Genomic DNA, 14,728 nt, shown 5'->3' on the forward strand with positions numbered 1-14,728 from the left:
TATTATGCCGCTGCTGCTGCTGCAGTAGGCAATGGAAAAGCGGCGGAAAATCCGCAAAGAGACTGAGAAGCGACGGAGAGAAATGTTGACGCGTGAGAGATACACGGTCGAATGAACCACCTCAAGTTTAAGTTTCGTTCACTCCTAGAGCGTGTAAAGTTTTCCTAGATTTTCCAGGAAAAAGTGTTTGAATATGAGGAAAATCGATAGAGGTTTCACTCAGTCTATTAGTATACTCCTAGGCTGAGTAAAATTTTCGTCTATTTTCCTTATATTCGAGCAGATTTTTGACGTGAGCGATTACTCAGTCAACGAGTAACCACGGTTAGGCACTCGTGTCTCTAGGTGTCTCTAGTATATTATTATAAAAAATCAGTATCGCTGAAAGACCTACCAAACGAAAACTTAGGTGTCACTCTTTCGTTTGAGGCTAGTTTCAAAATGTCCTATCGGGTGTCATTTTTCCATACGTTTGCTGGGCTTCAATGGTTGATAGAGTTAATTGTTGAACGGGATTTACGCCAAAAAATTGTTCTGGACCCCCCGATAGAACATTTCCGCATTAGTATCATATGAAAGTGGAGACCCTACGATTTCGTTTGGCGGGTTTTTAAGCGATACTGATTTTTGTTTAAATATGTTTTTCTTCCAGAGTGCGCGATTTAGAGAGAAAAATCACTAAATTTTGAGTCGATCTCATCGACCGTGCAGAGAGCGAGCGTGCGACGGGTGCTGTGATTTTTTGGCAAGCATTCCTTCACACAACAACCAGCACCAGCCAGCCCAAGCAGATGGGTAGGTAGAAAGCGGTTTGGTGGGTGGTGCGCGGATGCGAGAGCGTATTCTACGACGACGAGGAAAACCTTCTAGGCAGACGAATAGTGGAATGATGGAAAGAGGGAAAATTAAGTTTTTCTAGTTTTTCTTTGCCACTCGGCTTTCCATCGCAGACATCGCGGGGAGTTGTTGGAGGAAAATGAAAAACGATGAACGGTTTGTAAATAGTGCTACAACGCGGCGAGTCGATTGTAAAACTTTTTCGAATCGTTATTCACCCCTATTCTGTATTTCGTTTCGTTCGAAACGAAATACAGAATAGGGGTGATTATCTCCTTCGAATGTCCAAATTCCGAATCCAATGACAGTTCTGTACGACTTCTGTGTACAGCAAAGGACCTTTTCTAAATATTCTGCTTCTTTTTTCCTTCGGCTGTAGGACAAAAGGTCGAAGAACAAAAGTTAAAATTGAATCCTGATGAATGTGGGCGTCTTAGTGGAATGAGATAATAGTATAATGAGAGAGAGAAGGATTAGTAATTTCCATTTAATTCCACTACCTTATTTGCTTATCCTTGACAGATACGCGTATTTCGTCTACAATGTGCAGACTTCTTCAGTGTCTTGTACTAATACTCGACTGAAGAAAAACATCGCATTTACCGAATATATATTAACACAGGTACATTTTCACTTAGAAACTAGGTAAACTTAAATTAAATTTCCTGTAGGAACAGGATCCCTGTTGAGTAAAGTTGAATTACGTTGTTTGTTGATCTCGAGGCTTTCAACAACATCCAATTTCCATGGTGTAGATACGGTCCGTAAAATCGTGATGTCCTCCGTCGATAGTTGGTGGTCCTCTGTGAAGATGTGTTCTGCAACCTTTGATTTGAAATCATATATTAGGCCTTTTTCCTCTTGCTTTTTGGCCTTATTCACCTCCGCTATATATTCTTTAAATCTAGTTGCTAAAGTTCTCTTGGTTTGTCCTACATATACTTTGTTACAATGATTACAGCTTATTTTATATACACCTGCTTTACCTAAAACATTAACTGGGTCTTTAGTGGATCCTAACAATGATTTCAACTGGTTATGTCTACTGGTGAAAACTAAATCTAATCCGAATTGTTTTAACTGTGGTCTTAGCTTACAAGTAATATCTTGATTAAATGGAACGGGCACTCGTTTCAATGGTTCAGGTGATACGGTGAGGGTTGTAAATAATCTCCTTTGCAGAATTCTCACTTTTTTATCGATGATTGCCTGGATTGTGGTCGCCTTGTAACCGTTGAGTCTTACTGTTTCGAAGATGTACTGTAATTCCTTAAGCTTTCCTGTATCGCTGAGTGAAAGAGTCTGCATTCGATGAATCATGTTGTGAAAGGCGGCCATTTTCTGCTGGAACGAATGGTTGGAAGTATAGGGGATAACTCTTTTGGTGCTTGTTTGTTTCCTGTAAATTTCGTATTGAAGCGAGGAAGATGATGACGATTCCCTGATGACTAGAAGATCGAGAAATGCGAGTTTCCCGTCTTTTTCTACCTCGTGAGTGAATTTGATATCCTTGTGAGTTCTGTTGATCTTATCTAAAATTTGTGGAAGGGCTTCCCGTTTAACTACGCTGAAGATATCGTCAACAAACCTCCACCAACGGTTTGATAATAGTCCTTTCTCCTTAAGGATTGTCTCCAAGTTGGCCATGAAAAGTTCACACAAGAACCCCCTTCCCATAGGGGGTTTCCCATAGGGGGTTTCCCATTAGGGCTCCTTTCGTCTGCTTGTAGAAGTTACCTCGGAAAGAGAAGTTGTTCTCTTCCATACAAAGCGGGTCAGCTTAAGGTACGTCCGAACCTTGTTTCTCCATGCTGCATCCTCTCATTGTGTTAATAGCCAGTCCTCCAAATGGTTGATCGCTTCCTTGACCGGTACGCTGGGAAAAAGAGCTGTGACGTCGAAAGATACCATAATCTCGTCCTCGTTGATGTCTCCTGAAGATTGTAGTTGCTGGGCGAACTCCTGGGTCTTACTAACTGCTTTACTCTGGAACTGATTCGGCATACTCTGGAACTCTTTGACTAGCCACTTCGCTAGTTTGTGGGTGGGGGAACCAACTGCAGACTTCTCTCTCACAAATTGAACTTAAAGGGACAAAAGGTCGAATGCACAAAAGTTCGAATGCATAAAAGGTCGAAATGTAAAAAATGTCTAAATGGACAAACTGGTCAAATTATTTGAGGATAAAATGGGTGACAAACTCTCAAATATTTTTCATCTTTAAATCTTGAGCAATTATTTGAAAAATTAAGATAACAAATAGTATCTGTGTGTGTCACTCCAATTTAAGAGACAAATAACTGCCTTTCTCTGTAATGCTGTTCTTTGGTAGTATTTGCACAGTATTTTTTAAATTCTTTTAAACTCTGAGCGAAAATTGTCTAAACAATATTTTGTTAATTTTGATGTTGGGTTTTTTGAACTTTGGTTCACTTCGACTTTTTGTTCATTTCAACCATTTTTCCATTCAACCTTTAAGGCCCAAGCGCAATGACAGCGGAAGCGGAAAAGCCCGATCTGAGTAAGCCAATTTGTCGGATTGAAAACTTGTTGCAACCAAATCGACTTCGGTTAGGCATCTTTATGTCATTTGTGACAACTGTCAAACTTTCCGTTCACATTGCGTTTGGCCTTTATGTAAAATTCGATCTTTTGTTCATTTGACCTTTTGTTCCTCTAAGTTCAATCCGACCTTTTGTCCATTCAACTTTTTGTGCAGTAAACTTTTTGTCCACTCGACTTATTGTCATAGATTCGTCCCTTCTAGGACGTTATGCCGGCCCTCAACTTAGGCTGCGTTCCATTTCCGGAGAACTTCGAGATTTGGGTGTAATTGCTTTTGCAAACAAACACGTCAATCGCCGATTTCTCGCGAATAAAAGCTATATCTCGGAATCAAATTACACCACATGCTATATGAATCATTCCTTTACCTGTTTGTGTTGTTAATTTTCTAGACTGAGCTTTCATTCGCGAGAAATCGTCAAGTAAAGCGTTTGTTTACAAAAGTAATTACGCCCAAATCTCAAATCACTCCGGATTTGGTGAATTATCACTTAAATTTTACAGATGGAAAAGTTCCAAATAAACCTACAACTCTAGCAAACCAGGGGTGGGATGTGCTGTCAAATCGGCCTACTGAACATTCATCATTGAGATGCAATATGTAAGGCTCAGTCATATTTGTCATCTCTTTCGTTCTCCCGCTGTTTACACGGTTGAAGGAAAGTGACATCAAACTCCGTCATCCATTAAGGCTCTGAACCATTTGGAGGATTATTTTAACTTTTGGTTAAAATTTGACAGATGGAAAGTTATCGATTAACCCTGCTATCCGAGCATGGTTATTTCTGACAGACAAGAAGTTAAATTTTGACAACCGTGGCTCGAAAACCGGTCGAGCGACAGCACAGGGATTTTCGAACATAGAAAATAACTTTCAAAATGTCACTTTTAACCACGAGTTAAATTTAGCTCGACAAATGGTTCACAGCCCTAATCAGTCGGAGAACTTATAGCTTGTTGTCGTTTAGAACCAGTTATGCGAGGTAGGCGACGATTGTTCGTATTTGACAGCCACCTCTCCCCTTGTAGCAAAGCTATTTCTGGTAGACGATGAATCAATTTTGACAGACACGTTCTCGAAAATCGGACGATCAACAACAGAGGGATTTAAATTTATTTTCGAAATTTTAAATTTAAGAGAAAATTCACCAAATGGAACACAGCCTAGTTTTCATCGGAAATCCTATGTATGAGTGCTCATTGCAAGATAGCCTATATTACATTATATAAGCCATAGTCTGTACGGGGTATTATCAACCGGTGGAAACTAACGATTTTAAATTGGCTCACTACTTGACTAGCTTATTGGTCCCAAGCAAATCGATTAACGTTCCCCATTCCAGTCGAAATTCTAGTACTACACTATATTTGTTTTGATTCGCTATGAAAGTTTGACAGATAAAATGAGGGGTTCGTGGATTTTCCTGTGTTTCGAGGGGTGAATCGATTAGCTTGGGAGCTTAGAGATAACTCTAAGACTAGAAGGTCCCGAAATAACGTGCTCATCTTTTTGGCTCACCTCTGGTACTCTCCTCGATCCCAAGCTAATCGATTAACCCCTTGAAACATAAGGAAAACCAATAACCCCTCATTTTATCTGTCAAACTTTCATAGCGAATCAAAACAAACATTGCGTAGTACTAGAATTTCGACTAGAATGGTGACGTCAATCGTTTGCTTGGGACTAATAGCAACAATCAATACGAAACTAACGATTTTAAATTGGCTCACCACTTTAGTAGCCTATTGGTCCCAAGCAAACGATTAACGTACCCTATTCTAGTTGAAATTCTATTACTACACTATGTTTGTTTTGATTCGCTATGAAAGTTTGACAGATAACATCAGGGGTGTGTGGATTCATGCAGAACATGCAGGGGTGAGTGAAATAGCTTGGGACTGCTTGGGACCGTTGTTCTGGTACTGAGTGAGCCAAAAATAATAATGATTTTCTTCGGGACCCAGTGGTCTTAGAGTTACCTCTATGACACTACCATGCTGTACATAAATTGTTTATATGAAAGTTATTCAAAAAATCAATTTACCTTGCGCCTGACATCCACCTAGCCAAGCACGTTTTGCACGAACTACATAATACTTTTGGAATCCACGGTTCGTCAAAGTCTCCAGGATCAATTTTAAAATAAAGCCTGTATGCAGTTTGCAACGAAGCAGTGAAATTGACCGATTTTGTAAATATATAGTTGCCAGTGGCGACTTGGCACACGCGTAACAAAACTTTTGAGGATCATTTTTACACTTGAATTCACGTTTTGTCGTATACATCGTTAAGCAATGTTAAAGAAAGAAAGCTGTCAAATTGAGTTGGTTGCGTTAGGTTCTTGCCGAGCGGTCTCACAAACACTAGCGTAAATTATATTGTTGAAAATATCCCATTTAATTTTGCGTGACAGCTGGTAGTGTTAGTGAAATGCACCGTATGCGTACACGTCCGCAGAAAGGCTTACTGGAAGTGGTGCATGAACCTAGGAGCGGGACAACGGCCAATCTTGGAACATTCAATTTCCATGATTTTACAAAAAATTTCATAACTTCGACAATTTCCAACCAATTTCATCCATTAAAGGCTCATTTTCTCCAGTTTTTAATGGACTTTAGGAATAAATGCAGACAGAGGAGTCCTGACTACAGCGGACACTTTATCCCACCCATGTTATTATTCCCGCGGGCACGACTGACAGAACTGCTACAAAAGGGAGCGCCACCGGAAACGTTATTCAGTTGTAACACGTCGGGTTGGATGACAATTGCCGATTTTTCAGCATGGTTCGAACACTTCTTGGCACATACAAGGCCTACAAAGGAGAGCCCGGTACTGCTTCTACTGGACGGACATGCTTCGCATACAAAAAATCTAGATTTTCTGGATAATGCCAAGCGTTCTTATGTTACGGTGATTTCCCTACCTCCACACTGTAGTCACAAACTGCAGCCTCTTGATGTCAGCTTCATGGGGCCTCTTAAAACTAACTTATCGCAAGTTATTGAGGCATACTTAAAGAAGAATCCTGGCAAGGTCATCACACTGAATGAAATAAGTGCACTTTTCGGAAAAGCTTATCTTCGCTCTTTGACAGCCTCTGTTGCAGTAAATGGATTCCGCAAAACTGGCATCGTACCGTTCAACAGGTCAGTATTCACCGATGATGACTTTGTGCCAGCGGATGTATCGGACATACCCTTCGTTCGCATCAGCGGATGTATCGGACATACCCTCAAATAACGAAACTGAAAAAGCATCGAGAAACGATAACCAGTCAGACGACGAAGATGAACCGCCATTTCTAGGTTTCGACGACGTAGGCCGTGTTTTTGCAAACAACGCAGCTGTTGAGGAGAGAAGAGATGTTTCAACCAAATCCTTGAATGGGTTAAACAAATCGTTTTCCATAGGGCCATTAGAAATCCGGCCTTTACCTAAAATCGCGCTGAAGGAACGAAAGAGAGGAAGAAAGAAAGAAAAATCTGCTGAATTGACATCTAGACCACATCGAAACGCGCTGAAGTTATTGCAAGCTACCAAGGAAATAAACCAACTGAAAGCAACAGAAAAAGTATGTGGAAAGCGTCCTCAAGGCAAACCTATAACACGAAAAGGACAGAAGGAGAACAGGGATGTACGGGACATACTATGCGAGAGTTGCGGCATCTGTTTCAGCTCATCAGGAGATGGAAATGGTTGGGAGAAATGCATCAAATGCCACATGTGGTTCCACAAGTCTTGTGCGAAGACTTGTATTAGTTGTTCTTCGTAATAACTATGAATTAATTGTTTGTTAACTCATGTTAAGCAGAATTATTATCGCTTTTGTTCTTTGATTATAACCTGTTATGAATTTAATTGTTTGAATTTCTGAAACTGGTTACTAAAATTCATCAAAATGTTGATTGAATAAAACCATTTGTATTGATATGCACAGTTCAATGATTTAGCTATACCACAAAAACATCTATGGAGTAATTTCGTTTATTAAAAAAAAACTCTAGTACATAATATCAACTGCTCATATTACCCCGATAGGGTGCTCATATTACCCCAACAGTATTTGGCAGGCTACAAATCCAACATTTTTTAATGCTAGTAAAAATGTATCAAAATGTTATTTTAAAGAGCTTTTGCTAATGGGACATAAACTCTAACACTGTAAATCAATGATTTCTTTGAAAACGATATTTTATTTGCTGCTTTACGTTATGTTATGGAGCATTTTTCTTAAGGTGGCCAAACTGCCCCACTTTCCCCTATTTGCCGCCGATGATTCCTTTCGGGCGTTTCAAATGTGATTTGTGACTCAATAATCTGGTGTTGAGCTTGTTGTTAGTCATGCCAATGTAGCAACTATTGCAATTTTTGCATGGTATTTTATAAACAACACTATGTTTATTGAATGTGTTTACAGGATCATCAACTCTGGAGTGGAGTTGGTTGACTGTATGAGTTGTCCGCTGGCTATTTGGTATTGTGGATAATCGTGTCTATGCATTTTTGACAGTCGTTCTGTTAGCATTGGGACGCATGGTACAGACTGATATAGTTTTACCTGTTGTGTGCTGCTGGGATGCTGTTGCAGGATGAATTGCGGTATCTGTGGTATCATGTCGAGATATGGTAACTTACCGTCTTACTCAACATCAACTGTGAATTGTAACCTTGGTTCTTTTTTTTTTTTTTTTTTTTTTTTTTTTTTTTTTTTTTTTTTTTTAACTCTTTATTTGTTCCAAATTCAAAATAAATTACATTTCATTTTAACCTAGGTGCTCCAGTTACTGCAGTAACGTACCAGCCTTAATTGTTATGATATATATCTAAGTGTTTTTACATTGTTCATGTCTTGGCAATTCAGTATTTTAAACAGGTTTTTTAACCTGCATGTCAGTATAACAATTGATATCTTAAAACTAAAAACTAAAACTAAATCTTATCTAAGTATAAAGGGAATTAATCGTTGCAATTGAGGATTGCAACGATTTTTGCCTGAAATTATTAATTATTTTGTTGGACATTTGTGCTAAAGTCTCAACATTCGAAATTCTATGTACTTCGGTTGTACTGTACCAGGGAGGCAACTTCAAAATCATTTTCAGAATTTTGTTCTGAATCCTTTGAAGTGCTTTTTTCCTGGTAGTGCAGCAACTAGACCATATTGGCACAGCGTAAAGCATGGCCGGTCTAAAAACTTGTTTAAATATTAGAAGTTTATTCGTCAGGCAAAGTTTGGATTTCCTGTTAATAAGAGGATACAAACATTTTATATATTTGTTACATTTGGCTTGAATGCCCTCAATGTGATCTTTAAAAGTTAATTTTTGGTCAAGTATTAATCCAAGATATTTCACTTGGTTTGACCAGGAAATTGGAACTCCGTTCATAGTGACTATGTGACTACTACTAGGTTTCAAAAACGAAGCTCTAGGCTTATGTGGAAATATTATAAGTTGAGTTTTGGAAGCGTTGGGAGAAATCTTCCATTTTTGTAAATAAGAAGAGAAAATATCTAAACTTTTCTGCAGTCTGCTGCAAATAACACGAAGACTTCTTCCTTTAGCGGAAATGCCTGTGTCATCAGCGAACAAAGATTTGTGGCAACCCTGAGGCAAATCAGGGAGGTCCGAAGTGAAAATGTTATACAATATAGGCCCAAGAATGCTACCCTGAGGAACTCCTGCTCTAACAGGTAGTCGATTAGATTTGGAATTTTGATAATTTACTTGAAGAGTTCTGTCAGTTAAATAATTTTGAACTAATTTCATAATATAAAGTGGAAAATTAAACTTTTTCAATTTAGCAATCAAACCTTCATGCCAAACACTGTCGAATGCTTTTTCTATGTCTAGAAGAGCAACTCCAGTTGAGTGGCCTTCAGATTTGTTTGAACGAATTAAATTGTTAACTCTTAAGAGTTGATGAGTAGTTGAATGCCCATGGCGAAATCCAAACTGCTCATCTGCAAAAATTGAGTTCGTATTGATGTGAAGCATCATTCTATTCAAAATTATCTTTTCAAAAAGTTTACTTATTGAAGAAAGCAAACTTATTGGACGGTAGCTAGAAGCTTCAGCTGGATTTTTATCCGGCTTCAAAATTGGAACAACTTTTGCATTTTTCCATTTATCAGGAAAGTATGCCAAATGGAAACATCTGTTAAATAATTTTACCAAGAAAGACAAGGTACTCTCTGGGAGTTTTTTGATGAGGATATAGAAAATTCCATCATCACCTGGAGCTTTCATATTTTGAAAATTTTTAGTTATAGACCTTACTTCGTCCAAATCAGTCCCCCAGGAATCATCAAAAATATTTTCCCGAGAGAAAATATTCAGAAAATCCCGAGCAACCTGATTCTCAATAGGACTAGTAAGACCCAAACTGAAATTATGGGAACTCTCGAATTGCTTAGCAAGTTTCTGAGCTTTTTCCAAATTTGTGATCAAAATTTTACCACCTTCTTTAAGCGCTGGAATAGGCTTTTGAGGTTTTTTCAAAATTTTTGTGAGTTTCCAAAAGGGTTTGGAACTCGGGTCTAATTTAGAAATATTATTTTCAAAAGTTTTGTTCCTCAGGGCAGAGAATCGCTTTTTAATTTGTTTTTGCAAATCCCGCCAGATAACTTTCATGGCAGGATCGCGTGTTCTTTGATATTGTCTCCTACGGACATTTTTAAGACGGATCAAGAGCTGAAGATCATCGTCTATTATAATTGAATCGAATTTAACCTCGCATTTTGGTACTGAGGCAGCTCTTGCTTCAACTATAGAAGTAGTCAGAGATTCAAGAGCATAATTAATTTCATCTTTGGTTTGCAAAGGAATGTTTGGATCGAAGTTATATTCCATAAATGTTCGATACTGCTCCCAATCAGCTCTATGGTAATTGAAAGTAGAGCTGTTTGGATTACAAATTATTTCTTGGGATATTTCAAAAGTTACTGGAAGGTGATCAGAACCGAAGTCAGCATGGGTAACCAATTGGTTACAAAGTTGACATGAATCAGTTAAGACCAAATCAATAGTGGAGGGATTTCTTGCAGAAGAAAAGCATGTTGGGCTGTTTGGATATTGAATAGTGTAATAACCTGCAGAACAATCATCAAACAGAATATTACCATTGGAATTGCTTTGAGCATTATTCCATGAGCGGTGTTTTGCATTAAAATCACCAATAATGAAGAATTTAGACCTATGACGGGTAAGTTTCTGGAGGTCACCCTTGAGAAAATTCTTTTGCTGGCCTACGCATTGGAATGGCAAATAAGCAGCTATAAACGTAAGTTGTCCAAATTTTGTTTCAACAGAAACTCCCAAAGTTTCAAAAACTTTGGTTTCAAATGAAGAAAGAATTTTATGTTTGATTCGTCTATGAATAATGATGGCAACGCCACCACAGGGTCCATCAAGACGATCATTTCTATAAATCAAGTAATTTGCGTCCTTCTTAACCTTATGGGCAGGTTTAAGGAACGTTTCAGTTATAACGGCAATATGCACGTTATGAACTATCAAAAAGTTAAATAGCTCGTCTTCATTATCTTTAAGAGATCGAGCATTCCAATTTACAATATTTAATGCTTTAAAATCCATTACTGAATTTTAAAGTCATGACAATATTATTTGCAAATTTTACTCCAGTTTGAATAGCATCAAACATGGAGTTAGATTTAAGCATATCAGAAATCATGTCAATTAATGAATTCTGTAAAAATTCCATTTTGGGGGCAGTAACGAGGGGGGCGACACATCTAAATCTCAAGTCTAGATACTCAACAAATCTCACACTAGCGAATCAATCTTCGAAAAATCTTCTTTCATTTCTCGCATCTACTTGCATCGCGCATCATCTTTTTGCAGGAAATCGTCTAAATCATCATCAATCTTCTTTCTATCTACTCAGCGTGCGCGCAGCTAGCCACAGCAAAACACAATCTTTTCTGCATCGTAGATAGAGTCGTCCCCCTCGGGCAGTAATGCTTCCTAAGTCAAAATTGTCAAAATTTCCGTTAGAACGTTGGTTAGTATTTTGATTTCTACCCGCTGCAATAGCAGCATAGGTAGCTCCATTAACTCGCTGAACATTGTTAGCAGCGAGGGGAGTAGGTACAGATGAAACATTTGAAGCAGGGGAGATATTTGTACCTACGGGTACGAATGTAGAATTTGTTCCTCGCTGACCGTTGTTAACAGCAGAGGAATTTGTACCTGGTCGGAAACGTGGAGCGTTTCTTACCTGGCGGTTAGAACGAGATTGTAGGATCGGTTTGCGAGTCTTACATTCCCAAAAATTGGATTTGTGGTTTTCACCACAATTTGAACATTTAAATTTCTTAGGATCTTCCTTCACAGGACAGTCGTCCTTTCCGTGAGAGGAATCACCACAATTCATGCATTTAGCTGGCATGTAGCAATTTTTAGTTCCGTGACCCCATCCCTGGCACTTACGGCACTGGGTGAGGTTTTGGAAATTTCCTCCAGTCTTCCTGAAGTGTTCCCACTTCACTCGGACATGGAGCATAAGGCTAGCTTTTTCTAAGGCCTTAAGGTTGTTTAGTTCACTAGACTTGAAGTGAACTAAATAAAAATCATTAGAAATCCCGTTGCGCGAATCGCCAGGACGGGATTTCATTTTCATTTTGATTACTTGGAGTGGCACAACTCCAAGTAATTTTGCCAGTTCATCTTTGATCTGATCCAGGGATTCACCACTGGGCAGTCCTTTCATGACAACCTTGAACACACGTTCAGTTTTGGTGTCGTAAGTAAAAAATTTGTGCTTCTTCTCAGTAAGATACTTGAGAAGACATTTAAATCCGTCCAAGGTTTCAGCCAATACACGGCATTCACCCCGACGTCCAATTTGTAGTGAAAACTTAACTTTCACGAAATTCAAAAGTTCCATGCGAAGAGCATGGAAATCGGTAGTGGTTATCACAATAGGGGGAATCTTTTCCTTCTTGGCATTAAGCCGGGAAAGTTTACTAGAATTTTTCTTGGATGATGGATCATTCTCATCATCCGTGAGCAAATCAAATTGATTATTCAAATTAATTTCATCAGAAGGGGGGTCAAGAGTTTGCCCCTTTCTTTTGCGTTTAGGCGCCATGGCGGCAGTAAATTTTTATCCAAATCGACTTCCAAGCAGATTACTATAAGAATCTGAAGGATCGAAGAGGAATTTTCCAAATCGATATCCAAGAAGGATTACCTCGGGTAGGGTCCAAACAAGGATCGAAGAGGAATAAGAGTTGAACAAGGTAGAAAATTTTTACAGGTTGAGCACTGAAAAGTGCTGTTTAAATTTGTTGTAGCTTTAGGTAGTAGTAACACTTCCTTCAGCAAAAAGCAAATAGATCCGCACGGCAAGAGAGCACGATGCGGACTGTAACCTTGGTTCTTGTTTGTTGAACGCTACTAGGACCACAGGTACCGCATGTTTTGGATTTGCTAGAAATAGATCGTCGACAAATTCCCTGCGCTTTGATCAGAGAGCGTATAGATCATCGTTGTGCCAGGTTGGTCGTGGCACATTTCGAGTATCTCAGTGATTGCAGTTTGCTCAAAAGTGCCTGAGTAAAATGCAAGTACTTTCGATGATTACCCGTAGTTGCGATAGTGACCTACTTTTTGCAACTGGGTCAAGTGAACAACTAGCCGTGACCCATATTTGGATCAGCTGTTATCTCAACCACTCCAATTGTGTTGTGTTGAATTTGGTGCCACATAACGCAGATCGTCGACGGAATAAGGGAGAACATGGGTGTAACAGTAACTAGTTGCAGCAGTATAACACCATAGTAACAGTAACAACGGAAACTAATCGGATACATCCAGAAGACCCCTATCGGATGACGTCGTCGGTACTAGGAGATACCCACGGAGGCCACAGGGATAGCGTTTCTAGGCAAGTTCTTTCATGATTTTGATTAACAAATGAAAAAGCAGCTATCGCAAGTCATAAAATCTCTGCGAAGCTTTGGGATAAGATGACATCAATTGAAGCGCATTAAACCGTCACCGCTGCTGCCAATTACCTGCAAATACACCTTTGCATATACTATAGGCCAATAGGTGTTCAATCCTAAAATCTACACAGAAAACTCTTGTATCAACGTACCGCAAGCGCACCATCAAACAGCATAGTACCCAAAAACAACCGCTGAAGAAGTAAAGTTCTCCAATGCTGCAGTAGCGCAAGCATAGCACACTCGCGCCAACTGTCGCGATACTATATTATTATGAAGCCATCTCTTAGTCGTCGTCGGTTCATATAGTAGCACTTTCCATCTATTCCAATCCAAAAGTGCCTCCCCATGTCTAGGACTAGGCCTATGCCACGAAGCGACAAACGAGAGAAGCACTACTTACCGTTCCCTACACTTGCCCTGCCTACACCCATTACTTGCTTGCTCTCACTCTCTAGATATACAATCGGCGTGGTCGTAAAAAAAAAAGCAGAACTTGAGTCACACTGCATCATCATCACCGTTCTTAAGTAGAAGACAGACGGGTCGGGACGGAGCTGAGCAAGAGCAAAGTGAGGACAACCCCAGTCACGAGAAATCACGACGACAACGACGGCGACGCCAATTTCTTCTCGGTTCAAGGAGACCGCATCATCAGTGACTCAAAACCGAAGATGGAGTACAGCAGTCCCTTTCGGTCGTACTACATATGCTAATGTGGATTGAGAGGAACGAGCGAAGAGAGCACAAATTACACTTATAACTGGATTATTATGTAAATACAGTCGTAGACTTTGCCCATCAATTACTCAAAGTAATGGATGGACACATTCGACTAAATTGCATCACAAATGCGGAAGGACATTATGATCCGTACAATTGGTCTACATTTGTAAGTACCTACTTGCATGCCATCATGCCATGCCCTTTCCATGTCTGACAACGGTTGACCTAGTGCAAGGAACGATAAGTTCCTGCCCCGAAAATAAAAAAAAAGTATTCCTTATTTCCTTCCTTGTCGTCACTCGTGTTCTTATCTAAAAGTGTGCCACTTACAGGAACTAGTGCTCCGTTTCTTCGCTGGTTTCCTTTCCGTTCTCGTGTATCTGAAGTCGTCGTCGTCGTCGTTGTGGTGATTCTTTAGCCGCTGTCGCTTTTTATTTGATTGGCGTACTTCCTTCTTTTGCTGGCGACGAGTGGGTTTCTAGGATTTCTAGCGATGCGCATGTTTTTTTTTTGTCAATGCAAAATTACAGTAACGTTATAATTTTTCAATTAGAAAATGTAAAACTGTAAAGGTAAAACATTTTTACAACCGACAATAGCCTGCAAATCAATTAGAAGCATAGTAG

The sequence above is a fragment of the Ochlerotatus camptorhynchus genome, unplaced genomic scaffold, assembly GCF_037179485.1.
Source record: "Ochlerotatus camptorhynchus isolate MF236.1 unplaced genomic scaffold, CSIRO-AGI_Acam_v1.1 ptg000158l, whole genome shotgun sequence".
In the NCBI taxonomy this organism is placed as follows: Eukaryota; Metazoa; Arthropoda; class Insecta; order Diptera; family Culicidae; genus Ochlerotatus; species Ochlerotatus camptorhynchus.